Source organism: Benincasa hispida, chromosome 12 (genome assembly GCF_009727055.1).
Source record: "Benincasa hispida cultivar B227 chromosome 12, ASM972705v1, whole genome shotgun sequence".
NCBI classification, from domain to species: domain Eukaryota; kingdom Viridiplantae; phylum Streptophyta; class Magnoliopsida; order Cucurbitales; family Cucurbitaceae; genus Benincasa; species Benincasa hispida.
Window position 1 is genome coordinate 29,809,178 of NC_052360.1, and position 9,800 is coordinate 29,818,977.

Consider the following 9,800-nt stretch of genomic DNA (forward strand, 5'->3'; position numbering starts at 1 on the left):
ATTAAATCATGGATCTACAACTACATTGTATATAAATATTAGTAAATCAAGTTTCGCCAATTACATTGTATATATTACAAAGTCAATTTTATTATCAAATTTAAAATTGGGGGAGAAAAATAATGAAAAGATTTGTTTATTTTCAATCAATCTGTAAAGTAGTCATCAAGATCTAATTTGATAATAAAATATAAATTTGAATTAAAAAAGATGAAAAATATGGAATGACGATCAAGCATCAAAGCAACAAAGCAACAAAGCAACAAAGCACAGACAAAGACATGACAACAAAACAAAAACAAAGCCAACAAGATAAGACCAGAACATATCCAACACATAAATGCAAACTCGCAAACCACTTAGGAGAAAGCTAGAGAAAAGAACCCAAAACCCCATAAACTAAGGACAACAACAAAACAAAGAACAACGGAAAGTTAAAAAAGAAAAAACATCTGTAAACACACTAGATAAGACCACTAAGGTTAACCCGTTAGGAAGCAGCACGAGCATGAACCGTAGAGACCATAAGGTGAACCAAAGCAGACACCGACCTCGATCGACCTCCATGCAACTACCGATTACGCTCCTGCCAGATGTAGTAAATGGAAGCACACTAGAAAACACGGAACAACTTACTATGCACCCCCTTACCCGACTCCATTCAGCACAACCAACTCAACTCTACATCCCAACCCGCCACCCGATGCGACGAACCCAACTGACGCAACACACCAGACCACACCTCCTTCCCAAACCCACACTCAAAAAATAAATGATCCCACAACTCCACACCTCCCCACACAAAAGACACCTCTCCTCTAACAACACACCCCAACTCCTCAACCAATCCCGTGTACCCAACATGTCCCTCACAGCTAACCATGCACAGAAGAAGTGACGCGGAATACCACCCCTGCCTACAAAATACTAGCCCATGACACCCTAGGACAACGAGGACGCAAACTCTCCCACGCACTAGCGATAGAAAACCGACCACTAGCATCCGGCACCCAAACCCAATAATCTTCCCCCCTCACCCTAGGCCCTGTCTCTTATACACATCTAGATGTGTATAAGAGACAGCATTAGCACCCAGCACCCGACACTCAATAATCCTGCCCCCCACCCTAGGCCCCACTGCCTAAATAAGACCCCAGATCTCAAGCAACTCCCAAGACACTGTAGGCCACCTCCAACCTCCCTCACCATCCATGAACTCCGACAACCGCGCCTCCAAACTACTTCTTGCATCATAAACCACCGTAGACCCGTATGAATCCAAAATCGCGCCCCCCGGCAACCAAGGATCCCACCAAACAAAACAAGACCGTCCATCGCCGATCATCAAACGAACTAAATGCTTGAATCTATCTCTACTTCGCAAGATAGCCCTCAAACACCAAGACCTCCCAGCAAGATGTTACACTAAAACACCTGAAAGGACTATAAAAAAGAACTAATAAGCTGCAACCTCCCAGCAAAAGAAAGGGACCGCACTGCCCAACTTCTAATATAAGTTGTAATCCTGTATATCAAAGGTGCACAATCCACAACCCTCAACTGATCCGCCTAAAGGTAAACCTAGATACCTAACATACAACGAACCAAGAGAGAAACCCATAGACGCAGCTAGTTCCTCCGCCTCCTCATACTTCACACCTGCAACAAACATGAAACTCTTCCCAACATTTGCAACTAAACTAGACAACCCTGCAAAATCTGCTAGGACCTACCTCACAATCTCCAAAGAAACTCTCTTAGCTGCACAGAAAATCTTCAAATTGTCTGCAAAAACGAAATGAGTCAGGCCTAGATGCTCACACCGATAATGGAACTTGAACCACACAGGAGGTTTATTCAATAGCCTAGACAAGACCTCCATCACCATCACAAACAAAAAAGGAGACAACGAATCCCCTGCCTCAACCCCTTTCTACCAGGAAAATATCCTTCAAGGGAACCATTAATCATCACAGAGAACTTAGGCGAAGTAACACAAACCCTCACCCAACTAACAAACTGAAGGGGCATACCTATAGCCAACAACATACAAAATAGAAAATCCCAATTTACCGAATCGTACGCCTTCTGAAGGTCTACTTTCAACACACAACGCGACTTCCCTCTGCCCTCCTTATAGCTCCTCACAACCTCTTGACACAATAAAATGTTATCGAAAATCGACCTACCCAGAATAAACACAGACTGATTACTATTAATGAAAGTAGGTAACCACAACCGCAATCTCTTAGCTAAGATCCTCGAGATATACTTATACACAACATTGCAACAAGAAATAGGACGAAACTCCTCCATACGTTCAACTCCCCGCCTCTTTGGGATAAGAGTAATAGCTGTAGAACTAACTCCCCCAGGTAGGTATCAGGTCTAAAAAGAATTCAGCACAACATCATAGAAATCATCCCCAACCACACTCTAAACAGCTCTGTAAAAATCCACCGAAAATCCATCAAGCCTAGGAGCCTTCCTAGACTTCATCGAGAATAAAGCCTTCTGAATCTCCTCCCGACTCACTAGTTGACCAAGCGCCTTTCAGACCATCCTCGGACCAGTTGAACTGCACAATATCCCCAATTCGGGTAGTACAATCCCTATACCCCACAGGCTGAGCCACTAAACAACCCCGAAAGAATTCTACTGCCACCCCTGCCACCCTGTCATGTACTATCTGACGAGTCCCCCAGCATCCACGACTGTAAAAAAACCACTGCAATTGCAACGAGAACGAACACAACGATGGAAAAAAGCTGTGTTCATATCACCTAACTCTAGCCACCTCACCCTGGCCTTCTACCGGAGCGACGCCTCCTCCAATCTCGCCACTAACCAAAACACCCAGTGGCCCGAGCTGCCTCCGCACACACCGACTCTGAAGTAGGATCCCTTTCTACCTCAGCCTGAGCAACCTCCATAACCTGCCTAACCGGCCCATGACCTCATGCAGGCTACACAAAGAATACACCTCCAAACGATGCCACAAAAACCCACTTCACTGCCTTCAAATTCCGCATAAAGCTAACCATTGGAGACAATCCTCTGACCTTCTCCACACTGCCCTGATAGTATCAATAAAACTCTATGCCTCCGCCCAATGAGAAAAATACGAAAACGTAGGAAGCGGCCTACTCCTCGTCTCCCCTATAGAAACCAGAAGAGGGCTATGATCAGAAATCCCCCACTAACCAACCTTAACCTCCGAATATACGGAAAAGCTACCTTCCACGCCTCATTAGACAAACATCGATCCAACCGGTGCAAGTTACCATTCCCCCTGAAGTTTACTAAGCTCTAGGTGTAAAGCCAGTTACCTGTCACACCCAACTCAACCAAATCCGCCTCCAGTAACACCCCATCAAACTCCTCCATCTCCCTCAAGCTAGAGCAACCACCAAAATCCTTTGAACTACTATGAATAGCATTAAAATCCCCCAAAACAACTCAGGAAGCTGCCATGAGACATACACATCAATGAACTAAGACCACAAGTTCCTCCTCTTGCTTACGTGATTAGAGGCATACACAACACCAATATGTACCCTAGCACTAGATACAATATCCACTAAGGTTCCAGAAATGAATTGATCCCCACTGACATCAATAGAAAAATCATAGACACTTTTCTACCACATCATCCAGATCCTCCCAACTCCCCAGACGCTATAGCTACACGCACAACTCCAAGTATCACCAAACCTACCCATCACCATACCAAAATTCTCGCGACGAACCCTCGTCTCAATCAAACAACAAAAAGTAACAGAGGAGGAAGCTAGAAAATCTGTCACCACCTTACACTTAATAGGGTCATTCAATCCCCTTAACATTCCTGGAACACCAAATCATGAACCTTGCAAGAACTCACACCTACCACCTCTCACTGGGCCTTTGCCCGAACTCTCGAACATCCCACCCATAACAGACAACGGATCAAGATCTGCCTACACTAATGCCAATGCCAACGAGTCTCCCCTCTCATCACACAAAACATCAAACTGATTACTATCATCACCATGCTTTACAAACCCCATAATTCTAGGGGACCCATAAACTACTCTACTTCTCAAGGGCGCCGAACCCGGTGACCCACTGCCACCCCTATGCCTTACACCTTCTCTATCACGCCTACTACGACTAACCATAGTAAACTCGTCTACCCTCCCCGCACCCTTATTCTCATTCATTGGGTTAACTCCCCTCACACCAATACCCAAGTCCTACCCTTTCCTCACTCTCTCAATTCCCCCATTCTCCCTCAAACACCCTTCATTGACTGCCACAATACACAACTCCTAACCCTTCTCCACACCCTGTTTCTCACACACAGCTCCAGAATGCCCAAAAAAATCACAACAAGTACACTTACGAGGTTTCCACTCATACACTACTAGAATAATAAACTTCTGACTCCACATTCTAACAGTGACTGACGGGGGCATTAACAAATCACCATCCATCTAAATACAAACCCTCGCATACGATAACCGTCGCCTCTTTCTTGTTGCAACATCAAAAGAGACAGATTTACCCACGACACTAGCTAACACTACTAAACCTCTATTTGTCCACAACTCCAGGGGAACACGCTCCAGTTTATTTCAAATAGGAACAGAATAAAAAAAAGGTTTCAGGAACAATACCTGGGGACCACTGTCATAATAAGATGGGCTTGCCACCCAAGTACCATGGATCGTTCTCCAGCACCCAATCTCGTGACTCTACCTTCTGAAATTTGAAGATAATCAAACCGTTCTCCAACAAGGTAATAGTTGGCATCTCTACATGTCCCCAAATTCACTAAATAAGTCAACAAGTAACAGAATACGGGAGTTTGGCATCCACAAACTGACCAACCAGAGATTTCTCCCACAAATAGACACCCTCATCAATAATCTCCTCACAAGGTTCAACAATAACTTTATCATTTTTAAACACTGAAGGAATGAACTCTAAATTATCCCTCAACTTAGACCCAAAAAGGGTCGCTCACGAATTTCTCCCTTTCACGTCGGATCCAAAACCACCATAACCACACCCCTCCTCTAACCGGTCCAACTTTGGACCAAACCCTCTAGCTAAACCTGTTTTGGGAACTGGCTCCTTCTGTTCACGAATAACCCGTATGTCCACCAAACGACCCTCACTTCCACAAAGCCTAACCTATGAAACCTCCTCACTGCCTAGTTTCTGCATCCCCCCCTCCCCGAGCCTCCCAACTCTGGCCCAGCCCCACATGGATCACCCACCAAAGCCTCCACACCTTTTGACCTCTTCCCCAGCTCCCCCTACACTAGACCACTCCTTTCACTCAGCCTCAACCCACTCCCAACAGGCCCGCTCATCCCAGTACCCTCAAGGCCCAACTCAACACCCCTCATAACCCAGTTTTCATCCAGGGCCCCAACACCCTTAAGGCTCCCAGATACACCCTTCACTTCCTGCCTATCATCTTCCAATTCTAGGTCAGACGTCAGAGGTTTTTTCAACCCAACACTCCTCATACCAGACCCTTCACCTTCCTCAGAATGATCGTCAAACAACCCAAAATCATTTACCTCTGAAGAACAAGCACCCAATCCCAAATTGATCTCCGATTTAAGCGGATGAAAGGGTTGACGAGCAACTCGACCTCCATTCTTCTCCTTCAGTCTTAAAGGAGACCACTTACGCACCATCGTCACCAGCTTTCACCGTGTTAAACCCACACCTCAATACCTCAAATCTGTCGATGCTCGAACCTCAGATCAAAGTCGCGGCTGAAAACGTACCAACAGAACACCTCTTCGTCACCTGCCAACACCTCAGTCGTCACCGACCTCTCCGTCACCTACCAATATTTCAAATCATTGCCTTCTGCCAACAAATACCTCAGACCTCAACAAATCAATACCTCAGACTGAAACCTGTAGAATGAACCACGATGAATACATAGAACCCAACAAATCATAGACCGAAACCCAACAAATCATAGAACGAAAACGCCACTGCAATCGCGAAATGAAACCCGAAGGACCCAGTCATACATAGACCTCCGAAGCCCCCCATCGTAAACACACGACTTGACTTCGTAAACAACCTAACCGGCGAAACGTAGAACAAACGTAGAAGACGACCGACCTGATGACCCGTACACAGTGAACGAACACGAAAGCCCCCCAGTGAAGACGACCGACCCACCAACCCGTAGAGGTGGCGACGGTAAGCCCTAGAGAGCGGTATTAATGACGCTCATTTTGTGTTGGACCAATTACACTGTATTTATATCTCGGTTATTAATCAAACTTTTCACTTACATTGTATGTATTTAATATTTCTACCTACATTAAAGAAATCATGTATTATCAAAATGTCACTCACGTGCTTTGAACATAATTTGCTAATTAATCTTATTATTTTCAATTTCGGCTATATATTCAAACAAATCCTCAAATGTTGCTATATTATCCAATTTCCTTTTAATTTAGTCACTTGTTGTTGTACATACAAATTAATTTAGTCACCTGTCGTTAGTGCATACAAATTAATTGTCAAAATTAATTTAGTCACTTGTTGTTACCATATAAATTTGGGACAACTAGACAAATGTCCAAAACAAATGACATGACAAGTTTTTCTTAGTGAAAATGGCCAAATATTTAATTATAATACTATTTAAAATTTAATAATGGACAAACATACTCCTACTACCAAATCCTTGAAATTATGGAGTATTTCTAAGAAAACTCTAACAACCTAAAATAAGATCTAATAAACTTAATCACCAAAAATCTCATAATTTTGAAATTTGAATATACATTTATTGTGAAGCAAATTAAAAAACTAATAGCATATCAAAACTAACTTTAACTACTTCATACAAATGAAAATATCATAGAGCTACAAAAATCTGAAAAAATAATAAAAAAAAATAATTTGTAAAAGCTTGACAAGTTGATTTTCATCTATCAAAATTTAAACATTATATAAGCAAATACATGACATTCAAATATAGGTATCAAATGAAGTCTAATGAGCCTTACAAATATCTCTTACTCAGAAACAGTTAAAATTTTGTCATGTGTGCGTCATATGTGTCACACATACTATAAGCAATCAAAATTACCATGCAAATACCTTGTAATATTTAAAAATTTTCACATTTTGTCACACCTCTTCATATTCATCCAATGAAATCATGTAAATACAAATACTATGTACTAAAAAAACCATCAACTGAACCTCACAAATACTCTATACTAAAAACATTAAAGTCTAAAGTCTAGACCAAAATCTAAATAACTTATTCATTCTTCTTAACTTTCCATGGTGCCTAGCACACTAGATTCACCACCACCAAATCTATCCCTTCTCCTTCACAACTTCTTATATTGTCTACCTTACTACAACTCTTCCTTAAAAACATCAATTCTTTTCATCTCCAATTTATCTTTCATTCCAATCGTCGTAGATTTAGAAATCTCTCAAATTAGCATGTAGAAACATCATCTTGAACCAATCTGTAAACCCTAATAAAAAATACAATACATACATTAAATTTAATACATCTTGAGAATGTCAATCCAATGACTAAATGATCAAGCCATATCACAATGTCAATCCAATGACTAAATGATCAAGCCATATCACTTCAATAGAATCAATCTTAAAAAGTTATATATATGGAGAGATGTTTTCTTTTTATTTATAATCTATTATGAACAATGATAAAATTAATGATTTTTTTTTAAGAAAAATGATACACATAATTTGGAGAGTCACCTAGAAAAAGGTAGAACACAGATTTTTTTTCATTTGAACCACCCATAATATTTTAAAACAGAAAATAAGTAACCAAATCACAACAAAATCTATTTAACAAATTTAAAAACTATAAAATTTGTGGGGGGAGATATCCACCTTTTGAAGCCAGCGTGGTATTGAGGGGTAAATTAGGAAAATTGATCCTCTGCACAATGTAATGACATAAATCAGAAAATTTTAAAATGGATCATTTATTCAAATGAGGGTCTTCTTTTGACCATTCCATACAATTTCTCTACAAATTTTTAATTTTAACCAATTGCATTATTTGGGCTGAGTGGTCCACATCATCCTGTTTTGGGCCATATACCGAACCCTATTGGTAAAGTTTCAATTGTTAGCCCATTTAATTCATTGTTCCAACCCATGTCAAGCATAGAACATATCATTTTTATTTTGAATAATTAGAATGGGTAATATTTTTAGGATAATAATAAAGTGAATAGCAATATTCCTAAAGAATTAAAAATATAGTAAGACTTATCACTAATAGACTTCTACTAGCGATATGGTCAGCTCTGATAGACTCGAACCAGTGATATGGTATATCATTGATAGACTCCGACTCCTACTAGCGATATGGTCAGCTCTGATAGACTCGAACCAGTGATATGATATATCACTAATAGACTTCTACTAGCGATATAATCTGTCTTTAGTATACTCCTACTAGCGATATGATCTATCATTAATAAACTCCGAGAACTAAATCTATATTTTGGTATATCCGCATTTTTTTGCATTGTGCTATATCTACTAATTATATAAGAAAACTATGATACTATGACATTTAAAAGTTGTCATATTTAGAATTCATGACAGTTGTTTCCCGTCATGATATCCCTTGTAAAGGTATCAGTTCAATGACAATTTTTCAAAAATGTCATAATTGAACTTTAAATGACAACAAATAATTGTCACTAATGAACAATTGTTGACAATGATAAACTATCATTGTCAAGTTTAATATGATATGTTATCATTGTCATCAATTGACTCAAGTGATTGCTATATGTTTTATACCCAACTCCAGTGATGCCTATAAGTTCAAATAAACATAGATTGCTATGTATGCCCAATTTCTACATAACATTCTCTGAATTATAAGGAAACATGAGAAGTTAATTTCAATATGTTCCCAGTAATTGAGCATTCAACACTTGCGCACGTGATTCTTTGTAAGTAGATATTGAAATAGATCCAGCGTCCAAGAACTTGTACAAACTCAAAGTATTAGAGTTGTCAACAATTTTGTATAAGTACCTATGAATGTAATAACCACAATATATAACTATTCAACCCAACTTGTAATCATAAGATAGTATTATACTAATAATGTCACTTACATCATGTACGCATCAAGGCAAGGTGTTGATATTGGACGCATACAGCAAAAATCATGGGCATGTCAAGCAATATGCAACATTTTCTTTGGATCCCAAATACGCCAACAGGTACTTTCATCTGGAGTGGTGACTTAATATGCTCAAGTTCTCGAAGCAAACAATGTAGAGCTATTGGAGAACTTTGAAGAGGTGTCATTGGATTGATTTCTAGATCTTTTGAGATCTTCTTAACTTCCTTCTATCACACATTTTAACATTAGAAATAATCTATACTATCACATATAATATCATCCAATCAAAAACACATTACCTTTTCCTTGTCAATAAATACTAGATGTTGTGGCCGTAAATAAATATGAACCTATTTCCTGCGGTAGTATATTGATCCCTTCCTTCAATGGTACGGGAATTGAATAATCACCGTCAACGACCACATCAATTGACACTTTAATGTGGCCACCGTCCAATTTAGAGTTGAAAATGGTCCCGACTCCAACCACATTATCCTTCGATCTAATTGCTAAAAGACAAGAAGTTCCATCCTATTTTGAAATTGTAAAACGAGTAGATTAGTACTAGATCACACTTCACAATAATTGTATGAAATATAATCTATCAATACTAACATTTATCTTC